Source organism: Alosa pseudoharengus, unplaced genomic scaffold (genome assembly GCF_046254945.1).
Source record: "Alosa pseudoharengus isolate Yale_2024_CS ecotype anadromous, Long Island Sound unplaced genomic scaffold, YU_APseudo_1.1 YU_APseudo_1.1_scf_18, whole genome shotgun sequence".
Lineage (NCBI taxonomy): Eukaryota > Metazoa > Chordata > Actinopteri > Clupeiformes > Clupeidae > Alosa > Alosa pseudoharengus.
This window is the reverse complement of record NW_027468650.1, coordinates 1,305,768-1,320,446: the sequence shown is the minus strand read 5'-3', so window position 1 is coordinate 1,320,446 and position 14,679 is coordinate 1,305,768. Positions and strand designations below refer to the sequence as shown.

The 14,679-nt window shown below is 46.6% G+C and overlaps 1 pseudogene; it reads right to left on the bottom strand.

Annotated features, from left to right (window-relative positions):
- LOC143131801 (alpha-2-macroglobulin-like protein 1) overlaps positions 1-14,119 on the bottom strand; it is a 29,916-nt pseudogene extending 15,797 nt beyond the window's left edge.
- Positions 14,120-14,679: the final 560 nt, after the last annotated feature.

Sequence of the window (14,679 nt, the reverse complement as noted above, 5' to 3'; positions counted from 1 at the left end):
AATTGAAGACAAATAAAAAAGGATAAAGATGGAACAGAGGCCTGGTTATTGAGTGAAACCCAGTTTAAAAGTTCAGTATTGGTACCGCCCTATCAAGTGAGGGTTAAGCACAGCCAAGAAGAGGAAACACTTGACAGTGAAAAACCGCTACGAGCTGGTTGAAGAAACACCTACCAAGCCGAGGCAGAGCTCCTGCGAAACTGAGCCCACCCAGTGCTCCTACTAAGCCCACCCCACCTGACACGCCCGCCTGCAGCTGAGTCCACACGCCCGCCTGCAGCTGAGTCCACACGCCCGCCTGCAGCTGAGTCCACACGCCCGCCTGCAGCTGAGTCCACACGCCCGCCTGCAGCTGAGTCCACACGCCCGCCCGCAGCTGAGTCCGAGCCCGCAACTCCTGTCAAGCCAAGCCAAGCGTGCCAATTTAAAGTTCTTTCCAAAGCCCAAAATGGCTGAGTCAAAGTCTCTGCAGAAGTTAAAGAAAGAGAGAACGACTGCCAAACAGCGGTTTTCCCGACTGGCAAACTCAGTGCTGAGGTCTTGCAAGAAAATGTCGGCGGAAGAACTGGTGGAATGCTTCAGCAAGGTTGTGCTGGAGGCTGACCGAGTGATGGAAGCAAATGAGGAGTTGGAAATTGTCTGGACTGAGGAAGTGGAGCTCGCGTCCACCCCCAAAGAGGGCGAAGTACAAGACGTTAAAAAGACAACAAAAGAGGATGTAAGTGCAGACAGTAAAAAGACAACAGAAGAGTGTGAGCAAAAGCTTGAGGAGGTGGAGACGGCTGTTCAGAGGGTTCTATGGCAACATTTTGGCTACCCAGAACTGTCCCTAGCATTGGAGGCAGCGGAAAAGGAGTGCGAGCGGCTGGAGGAGAATAAATCTGGCCTGAAATTGGAGGTGTATGAATTAATGCTTTGCAACCTTGAGGGGCTGGTGAAAGCAGCAAAAGAAGCCACCCGGCGATGGACTCGCTGGGTCCCAGATGAAGAGCGGCCTGACTTTCAGCAGCGCATGAGGGGTGTGGAAGGTCAGCTACTTGACTTGATTTCAGGCAAAGCCACCCTATTACAGTCGAAGCTAGAAAATGAGGGGTCCCTAGGAGAAATCCCACACCGGTCACCTGCTATCAAATTGAGGCCAACAGCACTCCCGCAGTTTGATGGAAATAAGCGAAACTTCTACCTCTGGAAAAAAGAATGGGAGGCGCTCCAAGAGCAAGGGGAACCTACCCGCTCCAAGGAGGTGAGGAAATTCCAGCTGTTGGATAGCCTCGAGGAGAAGGTAGCAAGGGACCTTCGCCTGTCAACTTATGGAACGGCGGACGAAATCTTTCGTGTCCTTGAAAACCGTTTTGGAAACAAAACAGCAATTGCCCTGGAAATTGTTGAAGAGCTGCAGGCGCTGCCACCGGTGAAAGGTCACCAACCCAGGAAGATCGTGGACTTGATCCAGGTTGTTGAAAAAGCCTTGTATGACCTCAGCGGGTTAGGAAATACGGGCGCCCTGAAAAATCCACTCGTCACAAAGTCCCTGGAGAGCAAGCTGCCTGAAAGCTTAAAAAAGGAGTGGTTGGTCTATGTATCAAAAGGGGAGGAAGCCGGAGCACCTGAAGACAGGTTCGACCTGCTCCTTAAGTTTCTGAGAAGTCAGGAGAAAATTTACGAACAATTAGACCAATTAAGGGATGATGACCCCAGCAAGAGGGAGACAAGAATCCCACAAAAGCACGCTCGAACAAAGTCCACCCACTCCTCAAGCTCCCAAGCATCGTGTGTTGTCTGTGGAGAGAGGGGCCACGGGAGGAAGCTGTATTATTGCAAGAAGTTTAAAATGCTCAGAGTAGCAGAAAAGAAAGAAGCAGTCAGGAAACTTGGTGCTTGTGGGAGGTGTCTTGAGGTTCACGACAGCGATGCAGAATGCAAGACAACCTTTCTGTGCAAAAGCGATTGGTGTAAGAACATTCAAGGCCCGGGTCATCACTATTACCTCTGTCCCAAGGTTGGAAGCAAAGGAGATGGACTAAGGAGATTGAAGCCCAGCCCAGGAAGGGGCGAAGGAAGGGGCGAAGTAAAAAAGTACACAGAGACCCAGGAGGAGTTCCTGACAAGCCTGGCCCCCGACTTGGCTCAGCGGTGTCGAAATGTGTTCTGTAACTCTGTCTCAAAAACATTTAGTTCAGCCTTGACGGAGAACGGCCTTGAGGAGTTCCCAGTCATAATGATGATCCTTGAAGTCACTGCGAATGCTGGGCAGAAGATCGGTACCTTGATAGACTTGGCATCCGATACCAATTACATCACTCACGAGGCAGCAGGTGAGCTGAATTTGAGGAGTGAGGATGTCACGCTCACAGTCCATGGAGTTGGCGGGATGCAAGTAACAGTTGAGACCAAGCGGTATCTACTGAAGATCCGGGTCACAACTTCAAAGGGAACCCTGAGACCCCACCAGCTTGTGTGTTACGGGCTGGATAGCATTGCGGAAATCAATCAGCATGTGTCACCCAAGAGACTACAAAAAATATTTCCCGACATTCCCCTCCATGAACTGGTCCGTCCCACTAAAATCAAGCTCCTCATCAGTCATAAAGAAGGCCAGCTCGTCCCTCAGAAGGTGCGCTCCGTCGGTGACCTAGTCTTGTGGGATGGTCCCCTTGGAAAAACAGTGGGCGGTTCTCATCCGGATCTTTTGGAAGATGTCACAGTCACGGCCCATGGCTCCAGAACGCATTTTGCACGCTCCATGCGGACAGCGGCTGCGGAGTATAAAGAAGTCATCTGTAATGGCTCAGCTCAACTGCCTTCATTCACCCAAGCCACTACGTGTGCTGCCGGCCGAGACTTCATGAACTGGTGGAGGTGGGATAGCATCGGGGCTGCCTGTGAACCCAGGTGTGGCGGTTGTAGATGTGGAAATTGTCAACCTGGGGGGAAGGAGATGACCATTTCTGAGGAGCGGGAGCTGGAGCAAATAAAGAGTGGATTAACATATGTAACCGGAGATCGTCACAGTGAGAAGCCGCATTGGCATGCAAAATACCCCTGGATGGAGGATCCGGTAACGTTGCCCAACAATAGGAGGGCTGTCGAAGCAACATTCCTGAGGACTGAAAAGCAGTTGGCAAGAGAGCCGGAGTGGAAGGTAGCCTACAAAATTCAAGTCCATGACATGGTTGAGCGGAACGCTGCTGTCAAACTGTCAAAAGAAGAGCTGGCAAGCTGGACTGGACCTGTGTGGTATATTAGCCACCTAATTGCGCCAAACCCCCACTCTGTTACCACGCCGGTCCGCCTTGTATGGAATAGTAGTCAGAGATTCAGGGGCCAGAGCCTGAACGACCTACTTATCAAGGGTCCAGATGTCCTCAATGACATCCGTGCTGTCCTCTTACGGTTCCGGCAAGGTGTTTTCGCTGGGCTAGGGGACATCAAAAAAATGTATAATTCTGTATGGCTTGAGGACCAGGAGGTACATCTTCATCGTTTCTTATGGAGAGACTCTGAGGAGGAGGACATTCAGGAGTATGCAATTACGAGGGTCAACATCGGAGATAAACCAGCGGGCTGCATCGCACAAGTCGCCATGCGTGAGACAGCGAATCTGCCAATGTTTAACCACCTCTCAGAAGAGCGCCGTGCGCTGGAACAAGATGCGTATGTGGACGACATCCTGACCTCGCACAATGACCTGAGCCAGCTCAAGCAAATAACAGCCAATGTTGAGCAAATCCTGGAAGCCGGCGGATTTTACATGAAGCCGTGGGTCTACTCAGGCCAAAGTGGGAGGCCAGGACCCAGAGACCTGGAGAGGGAAGAACCCTCGGTGATGGTCCTTCCAAACCAACTCTCCGAAGAGAACAATAAAGCTCTGGGCCTTGGTTATGATCCAGAGAGCGACAAACTTCGCTTGATGGTAGCTGTGAACTTCTCCAAAAAGAAGAAGAAGATGAGATTGGGAGAAAATCTGTTGAAAGATGAAATAAGGGCGCAAGTGCCAAATCCACTCACCCGTAGAGAGCTCCTAAGTCAAGTCTCTGGGCTGTACGATCCCCTCGGTCTTGTGACACCTGTCAAGCAGAAGGGAGCCATCTTGGTGAGGAGAGCTTTTCAAGAAGCGAAGGTCAAATATAGTCCATCAGAAAATACATGGGACGTACCTTTGTCCGAGGGCCTCCGGGAAGATGCTGTCTGCCTCCTTGAAGATTATGCTGATCTCGGCCAACTGAGATTCGTCAGAGCCTTGACCCCTCCTGACCCACTCGCCGAGCCCTGCGGTATCACATTCTCTGATGGTAGCGAACGCTCGTATGGCGCTGTATTGTACCTACGGTGGAAGTTGCCACAAGGCGTGACCGTACGGCTAGTCGAATCCAAGGCTAGGCTGACTCCTTTAGACCATAAGGGGGACGCTGTTAAGGCTGAAGTTTGTGGAGCTGTCTATGCTGCCCGTCTGAAGAAGTATTTCCAGAAGCATTGCAGAATTCGTGTGGAGAGGTGGTACCACCTCGTTGACAGCCAGACAGTCCTGGGAGCTGTCCAACGTGAAAGCTACGGATACCAGACATTCTTTGCGAATAGAATTGGGGAAATTCAAGGCAGCACAAACGTCCAAGACTGGTGGTGGGTTCCTGGGCCACTCAACATAGCGGATATCATCTCCAGAGGTGCAAGCCCCAAGGAGTTGGACGAAGGCACAGAGTGGCAGCTGGGTCCTAAGTTCCTAAGTCTCCCGGAGAGTGAGTGGCCAGTGAAGTCCGCCAAGGATGTTGCCGTTGAAGCAAGAGAGAACCTCACACGCATCCAAAAGAAGGCTTTTGTTGCTGCTCTTACCCGGGCTGGAGCAAAAAAAGAGCCCAGGCAGGATCCAACTTTGACCTCCGTGGATCTGCATAGGCCACCGGCTGGGGTTGCAGCTACAAGCCTGTTGGATATCAAGCGGTTCAGCAGCCTAGCACGAATGATAAAGTCACTAGCGCTCGTCTGGCGGGCGGCAAAGAAGTTTCTTCATGGCAAAGCCTGGGGAAGATCAAAGTGGGAGGCAGTCCCGTTGGCTGGCATCGTCACTGTGGCCGAAAGGGAGGACGCCTTCAGAGATCTGTGTCTAGCAACACAAGAAGGAGTTACCTTCCCCAGCACTACAACAGACCGGCTGGTCGTGTACAAGGACGAAGCTAGTGGGCTTCTATTGTGCGGAGGCCGAATCCAGTATTTCAGAGGAGACTGCTTGGCTGTTCCACTAATTCCCTTTGACACCTGGCTGGGGACTCTACTGGCACGCCAAAGTCATCAGGAAGGGCATGAAGGGGTTGCTGGGACTCTGTTAAGGATACGGCAGAAGGCTTGGGTCATACAAGGTAGAAGGCTGGCCCAGAAAGTTGTCAACCAGTGCATCCACTGCAGGAAGGCAAGAGCTCAAGTATGCCAACAAGTGATGGGTGATCTACCAGTGGAAAGGTCAAGACCCGCTGCGCCGTTCCAGTTTACATCTGTTGACTTGTTTGGACCATACCTGGTGAGAGATGACATCAAAAGAAGAGTGTCCATGAAAGTTTGGGGGGTCATCTTCTGCTGCATGGCGAGCCGGGCCCTACACATAGATCTTGCCAGTAGTATGTCCACTGAAAGCTTCCTAATGGCCTATCAAAGATTCGTTGCCATCAGGGGCCACCCCTGTAAGGTTTGGTCAGACCCTGGGACTAATTTTATTGGTGCAAGACCTCTTCTGGAGGACTTGTATACCTTTCTGCGAAGCCAAGATACAGCAAGCCTGGAGGAGTATGCTATAAAAAATGGGACAAGCTGGATGTGGAAAGTGCTCCCTGCCGATTCACCACATCGAAATGGAGCTGCTGAAGCTGCCGTAAGGGTTGCTAAGAGAGCTCTTCAGAGTTTGAGCAAGTCGGCAAACCTTACTTTCAGTGAGTTCCTCACAGCCCTCCATTCGGCAGCTAACCTGGCTAATGAGCGGCCTATTGATGCAAGAGTCCAGAGTCGGGAGGACCGGATTGAGTATGTAACACCAAACTCGCTTCTCTTGGGGCGAGCATCTCCCAGTGGTGACTTCAAGTCTTTCAACTTTAACAACTACCCCTACAAGCGTCTTCGTGAAGTTCAGGCCCAGGTTAACGAATTTTGGAAAGCGTGGTGCCAGCTTGCTGGCCCAAGTCTCTTCATCAGAACCAAATGGCACACCACAGAAAGAAATGTCGCTGTTGGGGATGTTGTTTGGCTTTGTGACCAAAACGCTCTGCGAGGTCAGTTTAGGCTTGGCAGAGTTGTCACAGTAGCTCCAGACTCAAAGGGCATTGTGAGAGATGTTGAGATCCGTGTCACACCGGGCAACTGTGCCTTAGTTCAGCATCAAAAGCCAGCGACCCAGTCCTCAGTTTCTGATGGCCGGGTAGAGAGGTCTAATGGAGTGATGCTGCACAGAGATGTTAGACGACTTGTAGTCCTTTTGCCTGTAGAGGAGCAGTCCCCGGAGTGTTTAAGTTCGCCTTATAGTTCTGCAACCTTTCCGTCCAAGTACAAAAAGGTTGAGTGGGAGGTGTCGCGGTGAACGCCCCTTCTCGTCGGGGGTCAGGCGGGACTAATTATCACTCACCTGTGTGCACTCAAGTAGAACAAAGATACGCACGTCTCCAATCCAAGCGGGATAGTTTGAACCGGCAAAACGCTAGTGCAGCGTGAGAAAGAAATACGTATTCTCATTGAGCTTTCCTGAAACTGTGCAGGATCGGGTACCAATTCAAAGACTGAACAGACAGCCGGTTTTTCACCTGTAAATATCTGGGCTGCAAAAATTGAAGACAAATAAAAAAGGATAAAGATGGAACAGAGGCCTGGTTATTGAGTGAAACCCAGTTTAAAAGTTCAGTATTGGTACCGCCCTATCAAGTGAGGGTTAAGCACAGCCAAGAAGAGGAAACACTTGACAATACCGGAGGCTGGTGGTCAAAAGTCAAAGGTATAGTCAGCAATTCTAGATGATGTCACATTCGATGGTATTTGAACCAAACACAAACAAAACATCAGAGAGGAAACTTTCCCCAAACTCAGTCCCCATTACCCAATAATACAGCAAGTACAGACCTAGACATGTGCTAACGTTATATTCAACCAAAACTAAAAACCCTCACCATATTTTGAACAAGCTCCATGTGCAGGGGAGGAATAAGACTACAGTTGACGGAGAGGCATTTGAAAGATGGAGAAGAATTTTAAATGACCGTAGTGCATGCATGGCAGATGTGTTTGCAGAGACGACCTTTTCACCTACCTTGCCCTCCATAACTGCCCCGTCCTCAATTACGTTTGGTGTATCAACAAAGGAGAGTTTCCCAAGAGAGAAGTCCAAATCTATGTTTTTGACCTCTGAACGACTGATACCTGAAGACAAAATGAAATATAGACAAGGAACCTTTGGTGGACAAACAGTTTACAAAAGGGTCGCTTTGGCTTACCTGTTCCTTCTTCAACTACTGTGGCCTTGAATATTAGGATATCCCTCAGTTTTTTGTTCAAGTCTTGCTGTGTAAATGTTGCCATATAGAATGCATAACAGCCACAGCCAGACTTGTCCATCTGTGGGCAAAACAAGCACAGTTACAATTAAACACTCCACAAACCTGCATCATCACAGCCTCAGGAAGTGTTTGTCAGTCTACTTCATAGCTGTCAAACATTGAGCGTTGAAAATAAGGGAGATCCCCCAGGTCTCACCCAAAATACAAGAACATCAACATAGAATTCTTGCTGATAGCAACAGGAAGATCATACAACAAAACTGCTGCACTAGCTAAACAAGGTGTAGAGCTAGGTCTACCGTTACTTGGCTTACAGATTGGCATCAAAATCATGCTCACAACAACCACGCTGTTATCTTAAATAGACTAATATCACCAAGTCGCCTTCAAGCAAGCAAAACAATGCTTTGAAAACATCTGCTTCGCTGGAAGGGCAAGGGGGTAGCAACAGGACAACAGTAGGCTACATAGACTGACAGGTGCGGTGGTAGGGCTAATGTTATTAAAATATTAGGATATTTTACAGGAAAAAATATTAAGATGGGAAGGCAGTGGGAAAAAAGTTAAAATAGGTCAGAAACCCAGAAAAAACAGGAGGGTTGACAAGTATGGTCTACTTGGCCCTTTAATCCCTACTGTTATAACTTCATTTTAAATGCAGAAATGAAATAAATGTGTGGCAAACATAAATGTTATTTTACATTTTAATGTTAATTTCGTTAATATCAAAATCAATCATATTGAGGCAACATTTACAGAAGAGTGAATAACTAGGATGTTGATCATTTAGTTTGGAAGTATATCTTTACCTCCACCAGTTCTTCCCAACATACTGATAGTGTGGGATCAACGCCATCGCCTCCTTGGATATCCGACTCTCGACACAAAGACAGAGTAGCCTTCCCTGGCACAGGCGCCCCAAACGTGTATCTGAGAACAGGGACAACACGGGATACAAGGTCACGGCCTACAAGGTCAAGGTCACGGCCTACAAGGTCACACAGCACAACGCTTAAAGGCTAAAAGACCACACAATCACAACGCTTAAAGGCTACAAACCAACACAATCACAACACTTAACAGGTGAAAACCTCCATCAACTGCAGCTGTACTGCAAGATGGGTGATGTGGCAGATGACACATTTACTTAGCTCCGTCACCAAACGACTATGGTCCTCTTGAATCTATGTGTCAGTGTATAGAACAAATCGACACCTGGATGTCTCAAATTTTTCTTCAGCTGAACAAAGAAAACATTGAAGTAATTATATTTGGTAAAAAGGAGGAAAGACTTTGCCACTCTCCTTGACACAAAAGGGTTTAAAGCAAAGGGTACGGTTACAAATCTTGGCGTATTAATTGACAGTGATCTAAATTTCAACAGCCACATGAAAGCGATAGCTAAATCAGCTTTTTACCACCTCAAAAATATTGCCAAACTTAGAGGGCTGATGTCAAAACATGATTTAGAAAAACTCATTCATGCATTTATCTCCAGCAGGGTTGATTACTGCAATGGACTGTTCACAGGCCTTCCTAAAAAGACTATCAAACAGCTTCAGGTGATACCAAAATGCAGCTAGGATTCTAACAAAAACTAAAAGAACTGGCCACATTACTCCAATTCTTAATTCTGTGACTTACTGGAAGCCAGTGCAGGGACTTGACTTTAAAGCACTACTACTTGTTTCTAAATCAGTAAATGGAGCAGGACCTAAATACCCATCAGACATGTCTCCATGGTCCCAGGTGAAAAACCTGTTAGTAAAACCTACTGGTTTTTGACATCAAAAAAGGCCCCAACTGTAGCCAGTTTTAAATATAGATTTAAGACCAAACTGTTTCTACATATTTATTCTACCTTGTCGTTTATTACTTTACTTTTTTTCTTATTAATTGTTCTTTATTTTTAAATGATTTTACCTTGTGCGTTTTATGTTTTCTTTCTATTATTCTTTACTTTTTGAGGAGAGCTATGGGATGCAGCCCGGATCACTGTGTGAAGATGTATCCATTTAATGGCCGCTGTACTTCACCGGATCACTTTATTTGAAGATGTTATTGTTGTACTTCACCGGAGTTGCCCAGTTGGGGGCTCGTCGTCACTTTTGTCGTCACGTAGTTCATCTGTAGTCCATGTGGACTTTCATGTCCAGCAATTTTAATGTGAACTTGGGAATTTGCCATTTTTGTCAATTGAAATCTGCATATTCCACCATATTTTTAAGCAAACACAGTTGTATTGAAGATTAGTGAGCATATGTTTTAACCTTTGTTGTGGCATCCATGTTTTTCACACATTCTGACAGCAAAGCACATGAACACTCTCAGTGGGGAAAACAGCGTGATCACGGGGGCGGTCCCTGATACTCCAGGTGCCATAAGGCCTCCAGCAGCCGTGGGACCTCCAGCAGCATGGCCATGAACTTTAGAGGTCTACCCCAGAATTCTACACATCCCCGTGTCACTTCCTGAGAATGACCCGTCCCCGTGTCACTCACTTGGCACATGCTTGCAGTCGGATCTCTGCTGCTCCCACACTCACTGACTCTGGGCTGTTGAGCGTCACGTCGAACTTGGGCAAAACTGAAAGGAGGAAGAGACGCCATGGTAACAAAAAAACTTTGTCCTAAACGTGCCAGTTGGCTTTACACTATTCTTAAACATCCTAAAAAACATACTGACAAACCTGTATAGCTATACATATTATATATGTATAACATATTATATATAAACACAAACAAAGCTGTATAGCGTGTCATCTTGAAGGATTGCTCATCTGACAAGAACAGACTAAAAATGTTGTAGGCCAAATGTGTATCGAGTGAAAATGTCAGACTCATCACTTCATGGATTTGGTGGCTGTCCACCAAGACAGTTTTCCAACCCGTCTTCTAAATGCATGGATGACTTTATAACAGATATATTCTTGTGCTAAATATACAACCTTTTGTGGAACGTACATCTGCACATGAATGAGTGTGGAATGTTCATCTGCACATGAATATGAGTGTGGAATGTACAGATACATGAATGAGTGTGGAATGTTCATCTGCACATGAATATGAGTGTGGAATGTTGATCTGCACATGAATATGAGTGGAATGTTCATCTGCACATGAACATGAGTGTGGAATGTACAGATACATGAATATGAGTGTGGAATGTTCATCTGCACATGAATATGAGTGTGGAATGTACAGATACATGAATACGAGTGTGGAATGTTCATCTGCACATGAATACGAGTGGAATGTTCATCTGCACATGAATATGAGTGTGGAATGTACAGATACATGAATGAGTGTGGAATGTTCATCTGCACATGAATATGAGTGGAATGTTCATCTGCACATGAATATGAGTGTGGAATGTACATCAGTTTGGAATGAAAGTGGGACTCTGGAGAAGGACTAGCACGAAGGGACACGCCCACTTTGGGACAAGAAGCCTCTGTCCATGCCGGGCTACCAGCACACAACACACACGTGTCACTCTAGACAACAACAACAACATACCATATTGTTTCACTTGAAACTGGTGCGACCCTGCGCCCTGCTCTCCGGTCACAGACAGCATGTAGTAGCCCTGGTCAGCCTCTGGGTTGAGGGCGTGAGACAGCTGCAGCATCTTACGCTCCGACGACACGTTCAGCCACTGGCCAATGGTGTTGCCACGGGGATCCTGAGAACGGCCAACAAGCGACAGAGTTTAATACTCTGATGAAACCGCACATTTTGAGAAAACAGAACTCTAAAACTTGTGCTGCTGTTGCAATTTCAGTCTACAAGCACTTTTTCCTTAGACTCACACAATATGTATGGTCAAGTTCAAAGGAATTTAATAAAGGATATTTAATAAAGGAATTGAAAGGAGAATTCCGGTGTGATATTGACCTAAAGTGTGTTGAAACATGATACCGAGTGTGAACGTATGTCTCATAGCTCACCTCGGCTTGTCCCCTGCACTCAGAAATCTGGCGCTAGTTAGCCAATGCTACCAACAGTGTTTCGTTGCGGTGCCTCGGGCATCGGCCTAGCCATGCAAATAAATCACTGTTTTACACCATTTACGAGGTTCAAAGTAGCTCCATACTTCATTGGTAGACTTCCGAGGGCCTTGACATTTAAAACGAGACATGGAGAACTTTGAAAAAGCACTGGTAGTTTATTTACAGACAGTACCTTAAGGAATTTTACCGTTCGATCACCATCTTGAATTTAGTCACGATAAGTCGAGCGACGAGTACAAACGAACAGGTATGATAAGGGATCAGATTCCAAAAATAATTCAGTGGAAATGCATGGATTCAGTTGCTTCCAGTAGCAGCAACTGGAATCCATGCATTTCCACTGAATTATTTTTGTGAGCTATGAGACATACGTTCACACTCGGTATCATGTTTCAACACACTTTAGGTCAAAATCACACCGGAATTCTCCTTTAATAAAGGATATTTTCAAGTGGAATATGAGATTACTGTATTAATCTACAGAATAATTCCGAGGGAGAAACACAGCATGGTGTGGGGGAGTAAACATAAAGGCACGTAAGATAGATAAATATAATATAAAACACCGTTATGTACACACCTCAAGTGTCACCAGGCTGTACTGTGGAGACAGAAGAGAAATGATTAGTGCTTTTTTATTTAAATGATGAGTGCTTTATAGTGTTGGTTTTTAAACACAGAGACCAGAATATTTGGAATGGATGGTGGATTTCCCCGTGGGGATCAATAAAGTATCTATCTATCTATCTCTCTCTCTCTCTCTCTCTATCGATTACATTGCAGTGCATCAGTGTTGCGCGGGTTTGGTCACAAGCGGCCCGCGGTCGCCCGATATTTTAATCAACCCGACCGCAACTCGGACCGCGAATATTAATTAGGACAAAATTATACCCGACCCGCGATCCGACCCGCTTATTTACAAAATGTGTGCTTTTGGTTATAGGCTGCATGCAGTGTGACAGTAGGCCATTTCTGTAAAAACAAACTAATTTATTTACGAAACTTGATGCAGTAGAACTACACGCAGTAAGCATGCAGGACATAATGTTTGCGCAGGAGAAAGAATGAGAATAAGAGCGCAAGCACGCACGCAACGCACAAAGGATAAGAACACTAGGATAAGATTTGAAGGCCATGGACATACATCTTTCTTTCGAAAACAGAAATGGTGAGGCGAGGTAGGCAAGAGAGATACATTGCTGGTCAAAACGTTAGCGTAAGAACTGGTTTATAATGCTGAATGAAACACAAAGCTTTACTACTAACTTTTATGCATGCGCGAACCTATACATACCGGTAGATATGGCTGTGTAGTCTGTGCCATAACATTTATTCCTGCAGGCTGCCCGTTTTGGCGGTCATACTTTTAAATGGCTTCGCAAGAAGTAGGCCTAGACCATAACCATAGCCTATATCGCTTTTCCTGAAGGGGTGTCTTTATTATTTTAACTCGCGTCTTGCTTCTTTACTGTTGACTTTACTGTATTGATGCTTTACTGTATTGATGCTAGCTTTCTCGTGATATTTTAAGTAGGCCTATTTGTAGAACATATATATTTAATTAATTTTAACTGACCCGCCCGCAAATGACCCGAATATCATTAAAATATTTTGTTTATGACTCATAACCGCGGGTGACCGCGGTCATCCGCGGGCGACCGCTTAATTTCGGGCAGACCGCGCAACACTGCAGTGCATTGAACTGCTCCGAGCCGTTGGCAGTTACAGTTACTAGGACCTACCAGTAGAGGGAGCCAGACATTCAGTTTGTATGTTGAATTACGCCTCAGAGAGAGAGGGCCAAACTCCCCAATATGAGCAAAAAAATACAGAGAAAAAAAAGCACTCAGCTAAGAGATTCAGCCCACACACGTACATTTCCGTTGACTAAAGTAATTCACATGCCAGGTAGGCAGTTATGAGCTTGAGGCAGAGCAGCTTCAAAATCTGGCATTTCTTATTTTAAAGTCAAGAGCAGAACATGGGCAGTATGTGTCAATTAGAATATCAGAAACATGAGAAATACCCAGACTTCTGGTTTGCTCCTCCCCAAGTGACTAACAGACACCATTAAGGACCAATGATGGGCTTATTATCAGGCTTAATAAGAGGGAGTACTTCACGACACAACAGTTCCTGAGGGGACGTCTACCTCACTACACAAGTCCCCGAGAGAACGTCTACCTCACTACACAACAGTCCCTGAGGGGACGTCTACCTCACTACACAAGTCCCTGAGGGGACGTCTACCTCACTACACAAGTCCCTGAGGGGACGTCTACCTCACTACACAAGTCCCTGAGGGGACGTCTACCTCACTACAGTACAGCTCCCTAGAGGACGTCTACCTCACTACAGTACAGCTCCTGAGGGGACGTCTACCTCAGAGGACGTCTACTTCACTACAGTACAGCTCCTTAGAGGACGTCTACTTCACTACAGTACAGCTCCTTAGAGGACGTCTACCTCACTACAGTACAGCTCCTTAGAGGACGTCTATCTCACTACACAAACAGTCAGAAAACTCAGCAGGACTCACCTTCTGCTGAAGGGGAATGAACTCCGTATCCATGGTAACCACTCTGAAATACACTGCAAGTGAGAATCAGAGTTAGAATCAGACCTCGAAATGGACCATCTGGGTGTTTACAACTGACTCTGCGACCACATGCAAGCGTCTATAGGAGGACATACCTGGGCTGTACATGCAAGCGTCTATAGGAGAACGTACCTGTTTGGCCTGGGCTGTATCAAGCATCTATTGGAGGACATACCTGGGCTGTATATGCAAGCGTCTATAGGAGGACGTACCTGTTTGGCCTGGGCTGTATCAAGCGTCTATAGGAGGACGTACCTGTTTGGCCTGGGCTGTATATGCAAGCGTCTATAGGAGGACGTACCTGGGCTGTATCAAGCGTCTATAGGAGGACGTACCTGTTTGGCCTGGGCTGTATATGGGTTTATCTGTCTGGATGAAGGTCACGGGATCAGGTTTTGGCCTGAACTTCACCAGACTCTCTGAAGTCCAGTGAGATGTACGACCCTCGACCTCTACTTTGATACTCTGCACAGAGTCTTTATTTACCGATGGGGCCTGTTAAATAACAAAAATAACCTGGTTAAATAACCTGGCCCCTGCTC